This window comes from Geotrypetes seraphini, chromosome 7 (genome assembly GCF_902459505.1).
Source record: "Geotrypetes seraphini chromosome 7, aGeoSer1.1, whole genome shotgun sequence".
NCBI classification, from domain to species: Eukaryota; Metazoa; Chordata; class Amphibia; order Gymnophiona; family Dermophiidae; genus Geotrypetes; species Geotrypetes seraphini.
Window position 1 is genome coordinate 156,511,256 of NC_047090.1, and position 19,678 is coordinate 156,530,933.

At 42.8% G+C, this 19,678-nt stretch overlaps 1 protein-coding gene across 5 annotated transcripts in view; it reads right to left on the bottom strand.

The window, feature by feature from the left end:
• KIF26A (kinesin family member 26A) overlaps positions 1 to 19,678 on the bottom strand; it is a 265,866-nt gene that overhangs the window by 69,691 nt on the left and 176,497 nt on the right. The window lies entirely within an intron of this gene.

Genomic DNA, 19,678 nt, shown 5'->3' on the forward strand with positions numbered 1-19,678 from the left:
AAAAGAGGCTGATTTTCCAATTAAATTCAAAATATCTCATTATTCAGGAAATAAAAGAACTGCACTGGCTTCTGATAGAGGCTAGGGTTGTAATTCAAGTTTAGATTACTTTGTTAGAAGCTGTTGTTCGATCTTAAAGCAAACTGCCTGAAGGACCATTTTGAACTGGCAAAATCGAAATGGTCCCAACGTTTTCTATCTTATTTCACGTTCCCCTCTGTAATGGCTTGTTGATATAAAAATGTTTTTTTGAAAGATTACTTTCATATCATGCTGTGATCAGAGACAGATAACGCTACATCAGGGGTGCCCAACACGTCGATCGCGATCGACCGGTCGCTCGGGAAGGCAATGCGAGTCGATCACGGAACCCATCCCGGGTTCCGTGATAGACTCATGTTGCCGTCCCGATCGACCAGCCGATCAGCCTTCCTCTCCCTGTGGTTCCCCACCGGTCATCACTTCATGCACACCCATTCTCGCTGCATCCTTCCTTGCCTGACTGCCAGAACCCGTCTTCCTCGCGCGCCTTTGTCCCGGCGCGCTTTTGACATGATGCCCTTGCTTTGTCCCGTAGAAAATCTTTGATAGACTGGGGGATGATGTCACTTCCTTTGGGAGAAAGCGGGAGGGAGGTCTAGGGAAGTCACGTCACTGGAGAGCTGAGCGCCGGCTACCCCTGGCGGAATCAAGCCGCCAGACTGGAGAAAGGCGGTTTAGGAGCAGGAGGTGCTCTGCCCAAAAATGCAAGAACTGCTGCTGCTCTGGCATATTGAGCCTGAAAATGGGAAGTTGAGGAGGGGGGGGGGGGGGCTACGCATTTTTGTAAGTGCCGTGCTGAAAGGAGACTGGAACAGCTCTCATGGAAGGATTTATAGACTGGCTTTTTCTTTTCCTCAGCCCTGGCATCCGGAGATTTGGGCCTGCAGAAGCCTCGCGCTGACCAGCATTCCTCTCCCCGACGTCAATTCTGACATCGGAGAGGAATTTCTGGGCCAGCCAATCGCTGCCTGGCTGGCCCGGAACTTCCTCTCCCACATCAGAATTGAAGGGGAGCGGAACCCTGGTCAGCGCAAGGCTTCTGCAAAGAAAGCTTGGGGCGGTGGTGGCTTGGAGGCCTGTTTCCCGGTAGCGGTGGAAAACCTAGTGGCTTGGGGGAGGGCAGGGAGAAAGAAACAAAGGGGGCAGGCAGGGAGACAGAAAAAAGGGGAGACAGGGAGACAAAGAAAGAAGGGAAACAGAAAGAAAGAGGGAACAGGGTGACAGAAAGAAAGTGGGCATGGAGAGAAAGAGAAAGAAAGAACAGGAGGCAGGGAGAAAGAAAGAGAAAGTTGGGGGGAGAATGAGGTCTGGAGGAGAGAAAGCATATAGGAGGCTGAAAGAAGGGAAGAAATATTGGATGCAGGAGTGGGCTGAAGTCAGAAGATGTCAGAAGAAGAAGTGCAGCCAGAGTGAAGTGAGAAGAAGTGAGAAGAAATCAGAAGAAGAAAGTGCAACCAGAGACTCATGAAATCACCAGACAACAAAAGTAGGAAAAATGATTTTATTTTCAATTTAGTGATCAAAATATGTCCATTTTGAGAATTTATATCTGCTGTTTATATTTTGCACTATGGCTCCCTTTTACTAAACCTCAATAGCGGTTTTTAGCGCAGGGAGCCTATGAGCATCGAGAGCAACGTGGGGCATTCAGTGCAGCTCCCTGCACTAAAAACTGCTATTTGGTTCAGTAAAAAGGGAGGGGGTATATTTGTCTATTTTTGTATGGCTGTTATTGAGGCGACATTGCATAGTCATTTGCCTTGACCTCTTTCAAAAAAAAAACCCGGAATATGAATTATAATTAACATTTTCTCTGCCTTTCAGTGTGCTTTGTGGGGGGTTTTTAAAAATTATTTTATTGTTGGTAGATCATTTTGACTTGGTCATTTTAAAAGTAGCTCACAAGCCCAAAAAGTGTGGGCACCCCTGCGCTACATCATACAAACATTTTAGGAAACTCTTGAAAACTCACTTATTTGATAAATTTCTGTATCCTAATTATGACCAACTAATATGTTTTTGTTGTTCTTGAGACTTGTCTCAGAATCTTATTGCTATGAACCGCATTGAACTATATTAGGTTATGTGGTATATAAATGATAAGGTCTGGGGAGTTACAATATTTTTCAGATCCTCCTTTCCTGGAGCTAATTTTCTATAACTGGCTTATGGAATGTTTATATTTCAATCTCTTTTTGAAATCTTTTGCCATGACACTGATACTGAACAAACAAATGACACGAACCAAGGAAACAACTCAAAGCAATGGGCTTGCACTCATGCATTTGAAGGCAGAACTGAACTGTTAGAGATGATTGATAGGGAAAAATAATGCGAGTGTTTAAAGTTAGCTGCCGTGAATCAATAACAGGGAAAAGGATCATTGAAATTTACTTCTGGTTCTTTCACAGTCCATCATCTACTTACAGCTTGTAATCAATACATGCAGCAGCCATGACACCTCAACTTTCTCATCCATTCCGGACTGACACTCCATTATCCTGGCTATAAAAGTGCTGCGCTCCAGCTCCAGCCACTAAGGTTTGCAGTGATTTTTAAGACAAACCACTAAGCTCAATGACGAAGGAAGGAGACATTTTTGATGCACTGGACGCAAGGGTTATTGTGGGGGGAGCATCTTGTGAAACGCTCACATGCCCGTTTGGCGCTAGGTAAACCCCACAACTGTGCTTTGTTTTTGAAGCGATATACTTTTCATAACGGATGAGAAACTTGTTTCTGCTATTCACGGATTATATTTATATACTTTTTGCTTCGCTGGCTGAACTCCTGTCTCAGTGGGCAAAAATGACCCTGCTTTTCAGATAATTAGATCAGCTTTTGCAGGGCAGCTTTTGACATTGTTCACTTGACTTTTTAACTATTTGACTTTCCTTCTTTTGGCTTCTCCCTGGCCTTTCATCTCCACCTTGAGGCTGACTTTCTGGGCTCCTTTTACAAAGGTGCGCTAGCGGTTTAACGCGCGTAATAGTGAGCGCTAAAACCGCCGGCCACACTAGTCGCTACCGCCTCCTCATAGAAACATAGAAATAGACGGCAGATAACGGCCACGGCCCATCAAGTCTGCCCACCCCAATAACCCTCCCCTACCTTTCTCTGTGAAGAGATCCCACGTGACTAAACTAAACTAAACCTTAAGTTTCTATACCGCATCATCTCCACAGAAGTAGAGCTCGGCACGGTTTACAGTAATTGGTATAGAAAGAAACTACAATGAAAAGTAGAAGGGCTTAGAAAGAGAGGTTTAGAGGGAATTAGTAAATCGATGAGGGAGAGATCATTGCATTTTGGAGAAGAGCCAAGTGATGATCCCATTTTGTCTTAAAATCAGGCACGCTGCTGGTCTCGACCACCTGCAGTGGAAGATTATTCCAGCGATCAACCACCCTTTCGGTGAAGAAGTATTTCCTGGTGTCACCGTGTAGTTTCCCGCCCCTGATTTTCCACGGATGCCCTCTTGTTGCCGTGGGGCCTTTGAAGAAGAAGATATCCTCTTCCACCTCGATACGGCCCATGAGATACTTGAACGTCTCGATCATGTCTCCCCTCTCTCTGCGTTCCTCGAGTGAGTATAGCTTCATTTTTTCAGCCGTTCCTCATATGGGAGATCCTTGAGTCCCGAGACCATCCGGGTGGCCATTCGCTGGACCGACTCAAGTCTCAGCACATCTTTGCGGTAATGCGGCCTCCTCTTGAGCAGGCAGTTGTTTTTGGCCAGCGCGGGGGTTAGCGCGTGATGAAAAGGCGCGCGCGTTAACCCCGCTAGTGCAGCTTTGTAACAGGAGCCCTCAGTCTTCCTAAAAAGAGAACTTGTCGGCATTTCTCAGATCTTATTCCTTCTTCATTTGGATTTAACTCACATCTTTTCAGGGGGAGTCCAAGTCAACTCACATTCAGGCACAGCAACCCTCCCCAAGGGATTGCACTCTAAATCTAAGGTAATGGTAGCTAAAGTAACTTGCCCAAGGTCAGAAGGAGGGGTGGTGGGATTTGAACTCTGACTTCCCTGCTTCTTAGCCCACTTCTCTACTCTCAGGTTCTATGACTAACTGAAAGTATACCATCCCATATTCAAAGCGGTTTAAACAGCCAGGAGAGTCTTCATGTCATTTAAATCACTTGTTCAAGGCTAACCATGAATATTCAGTGCATATAACTGGACTGTGCCACTGAATATCTGTGGTTAGCGCCTAAGCCGGAACCAGCTAATTTGCGGCCAGTCCTGGGGTGGAGTTAGCACTTATGCAGCTAATTCAAATTCTACTGTCTGTTATTCAAAGCATTATCGCCCCCCCCCCCCCCCCCATCTAAACAACCGCCTAAACCAGATCCTCACCTCAAGACAAAGAAGAACTCCGAACCCTTTTGCCTTCCCTCCACTCAAGGGCACTCAGCGCAAAAAGATGTTTGATAACCTTCTGGTGACGCAAGCAGCAAAACTTAACCACTCCATGTCCAACCTGTTGACGGCAACGGGCGACTTCAAAACTTTTCGAAAAGAAATCAAAACCCTGCTTTTCAAAAAATTTATCCAGATATCTTAACCCAACCCTTCCCCCTCCTCCTAGATAAATTCTCCCCCAAAGCCTCCACTTAAATAATCTCTTCCTCCCTAAAACACCAACCAAGTATTCAGATCCCTGAAATGTAACGTAATCTTATTTGTACTCTAACTGTAATCTATTTGTTATATCACACAGTAACGTACAGTCAATTTAATATCCAATTTGCAAGTTCTTCCGGAATTAATCCAGGTACCTCTCCTCCCTTGTAACCAAAAAAAACCCCCCAAAACTGTTGTAACTTCACTGGAAATGTCCAGTTAGCTCTTTTGTAATCCGCCTTGAACTGCAAGGTATAGGCGGAATAGAAGTCCCTAATGCAATGTAATGTAATTGGAGGAGTAGCCTGATGGTTAGTGCAGTGGACTGAGAACCCAGGACACTTGGTTCAAGTTCCACTGCTGCTCCTTGTGACTCTGGGCAAACACCTAAACCTCTATTGCCTCAGTTACAGAAATTAGTTTGTGAGCCCACTAAAGACAGAAAAAAAGTACCTATATGTAAACCATTTTGGCTGTATTCACAGAATGGTGGTATATTAAATCCATGATGGCAGATAAAGGCCAAATGGCCCATCCGCAGCATCCACTAACTCCTCCTGTCCCTATTGGCTTAGGCTCTTTACACCTGCATTGTGATGTCATAGAACTTTATGATTACAGGCTAAGGCTCTTAACACTTGCATTATGAGGTCAAAGAACTTTACGGTTATAGTAACATAGAAACATGATGGCAGATAAAGGCCAAATGGCCCATCCAGTCTGCCCATCTGCAGCATCCACTATCTCCTCCTCTCCCTAAGAGATCCCACGTGCCTGGCCCACACTTTCGTGAATTCAGACAGTCTTTGTCTCCACCACCTCTACCAGGAGATTATTACACGCATCTACCACCTTGTCTGTAAAAAAGTATTTCCTTACATTACTCCTGAGCCTATCACCTCTTAACTTCATCCTCTGCCCTTTCATTCTGGAGCTTCCTTTCAAATGAAAGAGATTTGCTTCATGCGCATTTATGCCATGTAAGTATTTAAACGTCTCTATCATTTCTCCCCTCTCCCGCTTTTCCTCCAAAGTATACAGATTGAGATCTTTAAGTCTGTCCCCATATGCCTTATGACGAAGATCACCGACCATTTTAGTAACCTTCCTCTGGACCGACTCCATCCTGTTTACCTCTTTAGAAGGTGCGGTCTCCAGAATCGTACCCATTAATGATGTCTCACCAGAGTTTTATACAGGGGCATCTATACTGCCTTTTTCCTACTGGCCATACCTCACCCTATGCACCCTAACATCCTTCCAGCTTTTGCCGTCATCTTGTTGACCTGTTTGCATAAGACAACCATATAAACTGGGCTGCAAAAATAGCTGTCCTATCTTTATACGGTTTAATGCTGAATACTGCACTTAACCGCCTAAGTGTTATCTGGCCACAGGATCCTGGATATTCAATGCCAGTGCCCAGACATGGCCCAGCACTCAATATCCAGGAATAAAGCCAGCAGCCATAAATAACACGACGAGACACAATTTTCTCGGTTTCAGCACCACAAATTTGGAATGCGTTGCCAGTCAACATCAAGGATGGGGGAAAAAACTCTCGATCGGTTAAAAGGAATGCTAACGTGTTGGCTATACAAAGAGGATTTCGAGATCTAAATTTTATGAGGCTTTCTTTCACTACTCAACCAAATAAATAATGAAACCATTTTTTATCCCTCTCTCTGTTTTATCCTTCTTTGTTCTTCTTTCCTATATGCATTGTAGTTCCTCCCATTTTCCTCTTGTATAAGTTCGTCATATGTTTGTCTTTAGGAATACTTAAATATGTTGGTCCTCCCTTTTTTAAAATTAATTTTTTTAACTGTACATCGCTTTGAATTAAGATATCGCGATTGAATCACAATTTTAATAAAACTTGAAGCCACCACTTGCCCTGGGATTGGTAACATGGAATGTGGCTCCTATCTGGGTTTCTGGCAGGTACTTGTGACCTGGATTGGCCACTGTTGAAAACAGGGCAAGATTGGTGTGACCTAATATGGCTATTCTTATCTTTTTATGGTATTGTTCGACAAATGCTGACCATCATTGGCTGAATCAGACAAAAACTAAGGGCCTTAACACGCGTAATAGCGCGCGCTAAATTGCCGATTGCGCTATACCTTAATGTAAGCATTGAGCTGGCGTTATTCTAGAAGCGTACCGCGCAGTAATTTTGTGCGTGCGCTAAAAATGCTAGCGCACCTTAGTAAAAGGAGCCCCATCCTCCCACCATCTTTTCCTGGCCTGCTCCTTCTTCAGACACTTATAGTAACCAGCTTAAAAGTGGTTAAGAACGCCTGCAGTTCTTTTATTCACCTGCCTAGATACAGAAGTAGGATATATTTTTCTCTTCGATACCTCATCACTAAAGAGCATTCCTTATTGCTCTTTTATGTCCCCCCTTCAAACAGAAGTATCCATAAAGTCTTACTACTGCAAATTCAGCCAGGAAAATGGGAGCTGTAAATATATCCATTTAAACCTGTGAAGTTACAACTGCAACCTTTTCATAGCTTTTGATGCCAAGCTCTTGTAAATTATGGCTATTCTTAATAGGTCCCATAAAGAGAAGGCACTCACTTAAATTTAGCCCCTAGTATAACCAGTAATAACCTTCAAATAAACGATCAAAATCTCACATTATCATGAATGCGGTATTTATTTTTAAGCACATCTGTGTGCAACTTCCCATCATGTTTATCAAATCAAATTACTTAGAATAATTTAACTATGCAGGCAGTCATTAGTAATTGCTCTCATTTGCTGGTTTGTCAAAATTTGTCTTCCTTTAACAATCACTGGTGCTTTAAGGCCAATTACCATTTTGGCCTCATTAACCATCTAAACTGTCTTTCCAGTCAGATAAAATTATTTCACTCAGTCTTCTCCCAGTGGTTCACATCTATTGCAACTACTACTGGCATCATTCAGTCTCTAAAGAGAGGGAATAAACAGTTTTAATCTCCAGTCTCAGAGAGGGAGTGAAGATCCTAGGTCTCATGGCTCAGAGACAGAGTGAAGGGCCTCAGTCTCGGCTCAGAAAGTGAAGAGCCTCAGTTTCCTGGCCAAAGGATCAAAGTGCTCAAATCTTCAGGTTCAAAAACAGAGGGACCAATGCAATTAAATTAGGGCTGTACATCAATGAATCATGATTAAAATTTTATTCGCATAAAGCGTAACCCGCCTCCACATTTCCTTCTATACTCGTACATTGGCAAATATAGACAGAAGTAAATTCTCAGAATTGACATGTTTTAATTACTAAAAATTAAACTAAATCATTTTTCTTACCTTTGTTGCCTGATGATTTTAAAGACGGAACAAAATGATTAGAAAAATAAAATCACCAAGCAACAAAGGAAAGAAAAATGACATTTTCATTTTTAGTAATTAAAACATTTTGATTCTGAGAATTTACTTCTGCTGTCTAAATTTTCCAATGTACAAATATATAAGGAAATGTGAGGGGGGGAACACTTCATGCGATTAAAAATTTTAATTGCGATTAATCGCGTTTAATCAATGTGCAGCCCTAAATTAAATGCATTAAGCTTTCTGCGAAATTTAGCTCAACATCTCCACATAATTGAGTGCTTTACCATGAGTATCTTAGATTAAAATAAGTTTTGCACAACAGCACCCGGTTCGTTTAAATCTTATGGTAATAAATGTATTAAAGGCAGATGCAGTGAATATTTAGGGGTCCTTTTATCAAGCTGCGCTAGCAGGGTTAGCGCGTCGGACATTTCATCACACACTAACCCCCGCGACCAGCTAAAAACTAACACCTGCTCAATGCAGGTATTAGCGGCTAGCGCGGCAGGCAGTTTAACACATGGTATTACGCACATTAAACCCCTACCGCAGCTTGATAAAAGGACCCCTAAGTGCAGGGTTTTCTAATGCTAGAGCACATTCTTCAGTGGTCAGAATTAGTGAGGATTTCAGGCCTGTTTCTTTACTGGAAGCATACAGGACCCGCAACTTTTTTCTTGCTTCCCTGAATGGGATTGGTGGGGAAAAAAATAGCAAGGATAAGGAGCTGAGAAAGTGCAAGAAATCGCACTCCACCATGCCCATAGGCATTCATTCTATAAAAGACACCTAAGGTTAGGTGCCTAAATTGGCAGCATCTAACTTATTTAAAAAGTTTTAATCAGCGTTGTTAATTAAATATTGCAATTAATTAGATGGTAGGGGCCTACCTTGGTAGGCTTCTACTCCAAGGCATCTACCAGAAAGAAGGCATGGTTAGGGGTAGATTGTGGATGGATCGTGGACATGTTTTGACCTAGGAATCAGCAGGCACCTAACAAGCACAACCGTTTAGGCCAAGAAAACCCTGGCATAGAGTGCACCTAAGATTTCACTGTCTACTGGAGCCTAAGATTGCTTTTGGTGCTACTAAGCGTATTTCTATACCTAGAAATCAGAAAAGGGTCTCAAACCCCTATTTTGTTTTAGCTTTGTAATCATGTACACCGCTTAGATATTTGATAAGCGGTTTATCAAATTTTAATAAACTTGAAAAACATCATGCCCACCATCCAAACAAACACAGGGCAAACTAATGATTAATTAAAACTATCTAACTATATTAATCATCACACAACGTGACTGAAAAGAATTCAACTCAAAAAACTTCCCAACATTATCCATAAAGCACTGTTTGCATAGTCTAACGTCTCACTAGATATAATAAGCTTTGCAAAGTGGGTATATCATAAGGCTTATGATACTCGGATCATAGGATCTCTTATAATTATATGTTATTTCAGATCCCCATCCTGGGACCATAGCTTTAATCATGTGTACACCATCTGCCCTCATATAAGCCTACAAATTCGCTTGAAGTGATGTCAGAGAGAGCGCCGACGCCAACGTGGGCAGCAAGTTGGTGGCTGCTTGCACCAAAATTTAAAAAGTACGGGGGAAGGGACCGGGTGCACGCAGCAGGGGAAGGAATGAGGAGGGGGGGGTGCTGGCACCCCAAGGAAGACCATGCCCGGGGCAGACCGCACCACCCCCCGGCACTCCCTTACTATGCCATTGTTTCCAGGTACAGAGAAGTAATGAAGAGTTTCAGTCCAGTTATGAAAGATGTTGGACTCCAGACCAGAAAGAGAGTATCAACCCCAGTCTCTTTACACGGTGATAAGACTCAGGGGCTGATTCTATAAATGATGCCTAAATCGGTCAGTGCCAGCCACGTGTAAATCACACCTAGGCACCGTTTACAGAATCGCTGCTAGTGTAAAAACTTAGGTGCCAAAAATGTAGGTGAGGGTTTTAAAGGCCTACATTTCAAGTTTTTGGAGAATCTCGCTTAGCGACACCTAAGACACACTCAACCCATAAAAACGCCCACTTAGACATTAAGCGTTGCTAAGCACCATATGATAGGCACCTGTCTTTTATAGAATCAGATAGGCGCCTATCGCACAATTAAATTTTTTCCCCAAATATTGAGCCTATTAAGGGTATTTTGCCAATTAATTTAGGTGCCTAAATTTAGGCACCCTTTACAGAATTTCCTCATCAGTGTCTGCACAGATGGAGTAAAAAGAGTCAAGCCCCCATGTCCATCCACTCAGGGAGTGAAGAGCTTCAGTTCAGAGTCAGCAAGAGACAGGAATAGCCTAAGATGAGAAAGAAGGTGATAAGCCTCAGTCCCTGAGCTCTGAGAGAAAGCAATGAGCCTCAGCCTCCAGGTACAGAAGGGGCACAGAGGTTGATTTTTAAACGATTTAATCAGCTAATTTTGAGTTAGCCAATAAAACCTTCCCCCCCCCCCCTTTACTGGCTAAATATAATCAGTTAAATGCTCAAGGTACATATATTTAGCATGGTAAAAACTGGGGTAGCACTGGAAATAAGAACATAAGAATAGCCATACTGGGTCAGACCAATGGTCCATCAAGCCCAGTAGCCTGTTCTCACTGTGGTCAATCCAGGTCCTTAGTACCTGGCCAAAACCCAAGCAGTAGAAACATTCCAGCATCTCAAAAAATAGCAAGATTCTGGAACCCCAATGAAAGCAACATTCCAGAGTTGAGATTGTGATGTCATAATACCTCATTCCACAGTGCCTCAGAACCAACCTCATCAGTAATGTTACAGTGGCTTAATTGTCCTATACTTGGCTCATGTAAGAACATAAGAATAGCCTTACTGGGTCAGACCAATGGTCTGTCAAGCTCAGTAACCATTTCCTCATGGTGGTCAATCCAGGTCACTAGTGTCTGGCAAAAACCCAAATAGTAACAACATTCCATACCACCGATCCAGGGCAAGCAGTGGCTTCCCCCATGTCTGTCTCAATAACAGACTTGCTTATAAATTAGCCAGTTAGCACAGATATTCAGCACAAACCACTAAAGCAGACACAAAAATAACAGGTAGATATATCAGCAGCAAGATTTTGCTCTAGTAGACTTAGGAACATTTTAGATGAAAACCTGGTGCATTGGGTTCAGCTGAAAATTCTACTGCTGATAAGCACCTCAAATTAGCCAGTTATCGCCCTCAGTCAGCATTTTTCTATTAATTGACCTGCATCGCTCACAGAAGCACCAGCTTGCTGAATTCTTAACACCAGAGTGACCAAACCACATTTTAATATAGTTTTTTTCTTAAATCACAGAACATTGCCACCTAATCTCTTCTCTCTACCTTATTTCACAGAATGAACATAATTTTACCTTTTCATTCTTCTCTGGGGAAAAATGCCACTATAGAATATTTTAAAGGCCCCTTTACTAAGATCTCGGGGTCAGTTTTCAAAAGGATTTATATATAGATACCTGTAGATTTTACATCCATCCATCCATAGATTTTACAGATATTCAGTATACAGAGAATGGCAGGCTGCAAAACAATTTAACTTGCTCCACCACTATCAGAACTAGGGTGAAGTGAAGAGGGGAACCATAAATCATCCATATAGGAAGCCTAAAGAAAATACATAATCTATCCATATAGTGGTTAAATAGCACCACTTCATGAATAATGGCTGACAGCAGCAGCAAACAGAATATTTAGCACCACTGACTAAATGTAAACATATTTATTTAAACGCTGTGGACCACCTGCTTTGAAAGCTGGCCTGTATTATTTCTCTGTGCAGAGTAGTGTGTGGATTGAGCCTTTTTGCTGTAGCACGCTCTTCTTGGAATGGCCACAATGGCATAACCCTGGGGTCTTCGTAGAGACCCAAGAAAAAATTCTATTCAGAGAGCATGGAGCTGGGAGAAGATGATGTTCAGTCTTAGTTCAAGGTTGTGGTTTGGAGAGTTGCAAAGGGCTACATAGTCCAAGTCCTTTGTACTTCTGGTGTTTAACTGAAGGATCCAGCACTGGAGAAGAATATCAAGTTCTGAAAGTGTCAACTTCTCACTCCCAGACTTCCTTTCAAAAATAAGCAGGATCTCAGTCTAAGCTCCAGCAATGAATGAAGGGTTTTTCACAGGAGTGGGGAGAAGTGGGTGTTGGATAGTGCTGCCCGATTTACCAATTCGAATCGATTAACCGATTCACTTCACTGAATCGATTCAAATTGATTCATTTTACAAAAAAATTGGGCTTGCCGGTTCGGTGACCAAACCCCTTCCCCCGGTGAGAGATGACATACCTCTGGGTCTCCTAAAGCAGCAGCAGAAGCGGTAGTAGCCAGCCAGTAGGGGCAGTGCTCTGAACAGGCTGCTCGCAGCATGCCCCACTAGGGCCTTCCCTCTGCCGTGTCACTGATGATGCAGCAGAGGGAAACCCTGGTGGGGCAGTCCACATGCAGCCTGTTCACAAAGCTATCTCTGCCAGCTGGCTGCTGCTGCCACTGCTTTGGGAGGCCCGAAAGTATGTCAGGTCTCATGGGGAGGGGGAGGGTCAGTCAGGAGGTGGTGCTGCATAGGGGTATAGGAGGAATGGAAAGCTGCTGCACAGGGAGATGGGAGGGAGGGATGGAGAGCTACTGCCAGGGGAAAGGGAGAGAGGGATGGAGAGCTGCTGCACAAGGAGATAGGAGGGATAGATTGCTGTTACACATGAAGGAGAGATGAGAGAAGAAAAATTGTTGGACAAAGGTTGGAAGAGAGGAAGGGAGAGATGCAACAAAGGTAGACAGGGGTGATTGAGAGAAATTCTGCATATGGTGGAGGGTAGGGAGACATGCATGAAGAAGAGAGAGGGAGAAATGTTGGATATAGGATAGAGGGCAGGGAGAGATGGTGCATGGGGAGAGAAAGAAATGTTGCGAATGATAATGGAGGGGAGAAAGAGAGCGATGCTGCATGGAGGGAAATAGAGGTTTGACCCAGGGAGGAGAGAGAAAGAGAGAGATGGTAGACAGTGGGAAAGAAACATAAATGTTGGATATGGGAGTGGAACGGAAGGTACAGAGATGGAAGTGGATGGTGAGCATGGAGAAAGAAGAAAACATCAAATGGGCAGAGGAACCTGGTGAGCAAGTTAACAGAAGACAAACAGAAACCAGAGCCTGGGCCCAACATGATTTCAATAATAAAACGACCAGATAACAAAAGATAGAAAAATAATTTTATTTTCTATTTTGTGATTACAATGTCAAATCTCAAATGTGTATCCTGCCAGATTGGGTAGGAAAAACAAATCCAATCAAATTTAAAAATCAATTCAATAGGCCAAATTTAATCGAATTGAAAAAATATTTTTCCTGAATTGGGCAACACTAGTTTTGGGTGCCTATCTAGGGAATCCTGGCAAAGTTTACAGTTTTATTAAAGACTTGCTATATTGCTTTGCTTTAATAAGAACTCAGCAGTTCACAACACTACATAAGAGCATAAGAAGTTGCCTCCGCTGAGGCAGACCAGAGGTCCATCTCGCCCAGCGGTCCGCTCCTGCGGCGGCCCATCAGACCCACTGCCTGAGCAGTGGTCCCAGACTATCACTATGACCTACCTCTACTCCTATCTGTACCCCTCAATTCCTTTATCCTCTAGGAACCTATCCAAACCTTCTTTGAAGCCTTGTAACGTGCTCCGGCCTATCACATCCTCCGGAAGCGCGTTCCATGTATCCACCACCCTCTGGGTGAAAAAGAACTTTCTGGCATTTGTTCTAAACCTGTCCCCTTTTAATTTCTCCGAGTGCCCCCTTGTACTTGTGGTTCCCCATAATCTGAAAATTCTGTCCCTGTCTACCTTTTCTATACCCTTCAGGATCTTGAAGGTTTCTATCATGTCTCCTCTAAGTCTCCGCTTTTCCAGGGAGAACAGCCCCAGCTTTTTCAGTCTGTCAGTATATGAGAGGTTTTCCATACCCTTTATCAGTTTAGTTGCTCTTCTCTGGACTCCCTCAAGTACCGCCATGTCCTTCTTGAGGTACGGCGACCAGTACTGGACACAGTATTCCAGATGCGGGCGCACCATTGCACGATACAGTGGCAGGATGACTTCCTTCGTCCTGGTCGTGATACCCTTCTTAATTATACCCAACATTTTGTTTGCTTTTCTTGAGGCTGTGGCGCACTGTGCTGACGCCTTCAAAGTTGTGTCTACCATCACTCCCAGGTCTCTTTCAAGGTTACTTACCCCTAGCAGTGATCCCCCCATTTTGTAGCTGAACATCAGGTTCTTTTTCCCTACATGCATGACCTTGCATTTCCCTACGTTAAAGCTCATTTGCCACTTTTTGGCCCATTCTTCTAGCGTCGTTAGGTCTCTTTGCAGATCTCTGCAGTCTTCCATGGTTTCAACCCTGCGGTAGAGTTTGGTGTCATCCGCAAATTTAATAACTTCGCAATTTGTTCCCGCCTCCAGGTCATTAATAAATATATTGAACAGGAGCGGTCCCAGCACCAACCCCTGCGGAACTCCGCTCGTGACCCATTGCCAGTCTTAGTAATGGCCCTTTACTCCAACCCTCTGTTTCCTGCCTGCCAGCCAGTTTTTGATCCATCGATGGATCTCCCCTTGCACCCCATGTTTCCACAGCTTTTTTCCATTAAATAGATAAGATAGAAAACACACATAAATAAAAAAATAAAAACCATAGATGATTTCATAGTTTATTTAAAATTTGATTATACTCCTATCAAAATTCTAGGCGAGAGTACAATAATAATAAAAATAAGGGGTACAATAGTCTAAAACACAGATATCTACAAACTAAGGACAAACCATACTGATTATACATGGGAAGGTGGAAGGAACTACAGAAAACATATAGAGGGGCATAATCAAAAGAAATGTCTAAATGCATTTTGGGCCTAAGTCGCAAGTTGCCCAAAGTCGGACACGGGAAAAGGTCCATTTTTGAAACATACGTGCAACTTTTTTTTTTTTTCAAAAATTGTCCAACTGTACGTCCAGCCGTCTGATCGCCCAGACCGCTAAGTCGTCCATCTTTATACCCCATTTTCGACCAAAAATTCATCCAAGTCATAAACACCTAGAAAAAGACCTTTTGGGCGTGGGAGGGGCCAGAAAAGTGATGTACTGGACACCCAGACATAGAACCAGACTAATAATAATAATAATTTATATACCGCCATACCTGAAAGTTCTAGGCGGTTCACAACAATTAATGTAAATCATTTGAGATTCAGCTAGTTATATACATACAATATAGGGAGAAATACATACAATATAAAAAAAGATACAAGCAATTTTAAAATGGAATTAAAAATGTTAAAATAATAAAAAACATTAAGAACCCTATCTGTTGAATAATTTAGTTTTTATCCGTTTTCTAAAATCAAGATAAGAGGAGGATTCTAACACAGTACATTACATTACATCAAGCACGCTGCTGGCCTCAGTAACCTGAAGTGGAAGACTATTCCAGCGATCAACCACCAGGAATGTAAGACCTTTGAAATTAAAATAATAAAATACACTGACAGTAACAAAAAAGGACTCAAAGATCTGGGTTTCCTATCACTTCATAAGCCATAAAATTATATAGCTTTGTCACCTGCAGATCACCCATCCATTTCTCATGTCTCTCATCCAGACCATCTTTCCCCTTGAGACTGTCATTGGAATACTTTTATATTCCATCTCTAGAGTCTGATATTGTCACCCTTTGTTCATATGGTTCTACAGGGTGAGTCAGTGAGGAATTCTGGGGAGTATGTCCTGTTTTATTTGTGTGGGGTTTTTGTTTTTTTTTTATCTCCTCTCCTGTCAGTGAATGAGCCAACCTCTCTCATGCACTTCCAGGAAGAAAGATATTTGCTCGTGATGCAGCAAACAGCTGCACATTACTCCACCGACATAAGCTGGGTATTTTTCTGAGAACATGCACCTTTTTTTTAACACTGTGCTAATTTGTTTACCATTAGTTTTCTATAACAGGAGTAAAAGATTTTTTTAGCATGCGTGTTAGGACATTCTGCGCTGAAGCTTGGCGTGACTTTCTAATGCAGTGTTTACTGTTTAGAGGTCTGAGTCATTTATGTCATATCATCAATATCTGAGGTTTGCTTCCTGGATACAACACTGAAACTCTTATCTATTCTCTTGCCACCTCCCACTTGACTACTGCAACCTTGTCCTCATGAGTCTATTCAAAATTCAGCTGTACAACTGGACTTTCTCCAATATTGTTATCTGTCAGTGCTTCTGTTTGGAGGAGGAGCCTGATGGACGGAGCAGTAGGCTAAGAACCATGGGAGTCTTGTTCAAATCCTGCTTGGCTCCTTTGGGCAAGTCACTTAGCCCTCCATGTGAGCTCCCTAGTGGCAGGGTAAATACTTACTCTACCTGTATGTAACTCACCTTAGAAAAAGTGTATCAAATGCTTAAATAAGGAAAATTATTTGGTGAAATATGTCAACATTTAGTACCATACTTTTAGAAATAGCATACAGTTCCTTCCCTCTCCCCATCTCCTAGTCTTTAGAAATGGCAGAAGAAAGGAAAAAAAAAAAAAAAAAAAAAAAGGTCATAGGCTGCTGCTGCTGCTGCTGCCTCCATCTCCTCTCTAATTCATGAGGACAATCTTGCCATTGCTATTGCTGCTTCCATTGTTTCTCATCCTCTCAATAGTTCCCCATATCCCCATGGGTACTAAATGAAGAAAAACATTTCGGCAGGCCCAGCCATTGTAGTCTCTAAGCACCCCTACTACCATCCATGTGGAACAAAGCTTAAGAACATAAGAATTGCCGCTGCTAACACGCGCTCAGTAATTCTCAGTCCCCACCTGCTGGCAGGACAGCACAAACCCAAGCTATCTGAACTGGTCTGGAGGGACTCAAGGAAAGATAATTGTGCAATTAAGCTCTGGAACTTGTTGCCAGAGAATATGGTGAGAGCAGTTAGCTTAGCAGGGTTTAAAAAAGGTTTGGATAATTTCCTAAAAGAGAAGCCCATAGGCCATTATTGAGATGGCTTGGGAAAATCCATTTGTTTTGTCCCCTTGTTATTCTCTAGGCAGCGTCAGGGTAATCGGATTGTCAAACAGACATGGGTGTAGAAGAGAACCTAAAATGTGCCGTGGATGAATAGGAAAATAAGTATTAAATGTTGGAAATGTTCCTTGATACCAGCAATGATGGATGAATCTGTTGCAGTAACAGTAAGAAGCTTGAGCAGCTGGGCACATGATGGAAGGATGTTGCAGATGGCAGGAGTCTGATCAGCAGACAAGACTCTTCTTGCCACATCAAAGGCAGACAAGACACAAATGATGTCATTTAATAGTAGTTCATTTAAATCCAAAAGTAGATTTTCTGCAGTTTTTTCCTTCATTAAATTCAGTTGCCAGTTGTCTGAGAGGTATTAAGTTTTTCTATATTGATACTAGTCTCAGTTTTTTACAGAACGACACCGGGACAAAGTTTGTCCCAGCCCCTGCCCTGTGGGCTCTATCCCTGCCTCTGCCTAACTATGGGTGCTTGTCCCTGTGCCATTCTCTATTCCTGATCACGACTTTCTCGCATTCTTTACTGCAGTACTTAAGTGAATAATAGAAATTATTTGTTGTGGCTGTGAATTTCAACTAGACTGTAAGTTCTGAAGAGAAGGTACTCTATTTTATATGTCTGTACAGTGCTGTGTACATTTAGAAGTACTTAAATAACCCAACCCCAACACTGGGAAAATGAGTTAATTCAGGGATTAAGGTCTTCCTACCTATCCCTCATCTTGGCCACTGCAATTTTACAACAAAAAGAAGCAATTATGGTGACTGAGAAGCTATTATCTCCAATATTATTGCTTAATTAAATAATTACAGTATGTTCTGATGCTTAGGTAGATTAATAAGGCAAGAAGAAGCAAAGACATTACATGGGTTTCTTTTTTTCATTTTTAAAGAACGGCATACATTAAAATGGACTAATTTCATTTTTCTTATCTTTTAAAGTCTTTAACTCAAATAGGCAGCAAATGTTAAAGAACCCTGGGTAATCGGATTGAAGAAGCCAAATAGAATTACTATATCCTAGGACAAAATAATCAAAGGACAAAAAGAAGGTCAAAGATGTCATTTCACATGAAAAATAAAAGCAGCAAAGTGCTCAATTTTATATGATTTAATAAGTAAGGGACCTCCGAGAGCACTGAAATCAGTTACAGATCAGACTGTGCTGAATGTTAGAAAACCCCACTGGTATTTTGGATCTGCCTACTGAAAATTTTTCAAATCCCCCAACCACAGCTGTGTCTGGATCTGAGAAATAAAAATGAGACACTTCTGTACTATGACAATTGCTAACAAGTCCCATAATAGGAACATGCTGAACATAAGCCAGTTTTGGAAATCTGGGCCATAAACTATGGAGGTCACCATGCACTGCAGAACTCCAAAGAGGACACACCCCTCCTCCCAGTCGTAAAAGGCTCCATCCCAGATACTGGCACAGAGTGATGCCAGCTCTGGCCATCAGAGGGCATTAGTGAGCTCAAATAATGCAAATACAGTAATCTATATTGATTGATGCCAAGACTGATAATTATGCCCCTCAGATACTGGACTGTTTCTGAAGCATTAAAAGGAATAGCTGGGGCCTAGAAAGCACCCCTGGCAATGACAGAACAGAGCAAGGGGGGGGGCCCCCAAGTGAAGGAATCCTCCCAGGGTCTTCCCATTGACTGCAATTATTGCAAGTATAAGTTCTAGAATACTATAAATTACATGTGTGTGTCACTTAGGTGCACACAGGTATGCCAGCTCACACATATGCTAGTATTCTATTAAGGAAAGTAGGTGAGCGAGTACCGTATTTTCACGCATATAACGCATGCGCTATGCAAGATTTTACAAACACAGAATAACCATGCGCGTTATATCCGTGAGCACGTTATACTTTTTATTTTTTTTTTACATTACCACTCTGTCGCTAGAGAAGGGAAGAGGCAGCCTCGTCAGCCAACCAGGCAGGCAGCCTGTTGCTACGGAGGCAGCTGGAGACAGCGAGTCCTGCTTCCCACGCGAACATCATCTTCCCCGCGGGCCAGACACAAGCAGCAACCTTCGGAACCGGAAGCCGCTGAGAGTTCTGGCATGGCGGCCCTGACAAGAGAGATAGCAGCTACGGCAAGGCAAAAGTGGCAGCAGCAGCTAGTTCCAGCCTCCTGCTCTCCTCCCTCCCTTCCCCCCATGGCAGCGCTGGGCAGCACATTCGGGCTTCAGCCGCCTCACCGCTCCTCTGATTCCCTTCGCCTCAGCCCCCGCAGCAGGCAGGACATGGAGGAACAGGCCTGTCAAGCTGCGCTGGAGGAACTAAAATAAGGTACAGGGGAGAGGAGCGCGGTATACGCGTGTGCGTGCTATAAGAAATTTTTTTTACATAAATGCTTTGTTCCCGCGCGCTATACCCGTGTGCGCATTATATGCGTGAAAATATGGTAAAGGAATGCGCCATTAGTGTTAAAGTATTCCACAGTTTGGAACTCATTGCTTTAGAAGCAGAAACTGTAAACTTTAAGTCTAATAGTTTTAAAAGCAGGAAACTCTAATAAGATCTTATCAGCAATGTTCTGGTGGGTTGGTAGATCTTCAAACTAGTGACCATAATAGGGG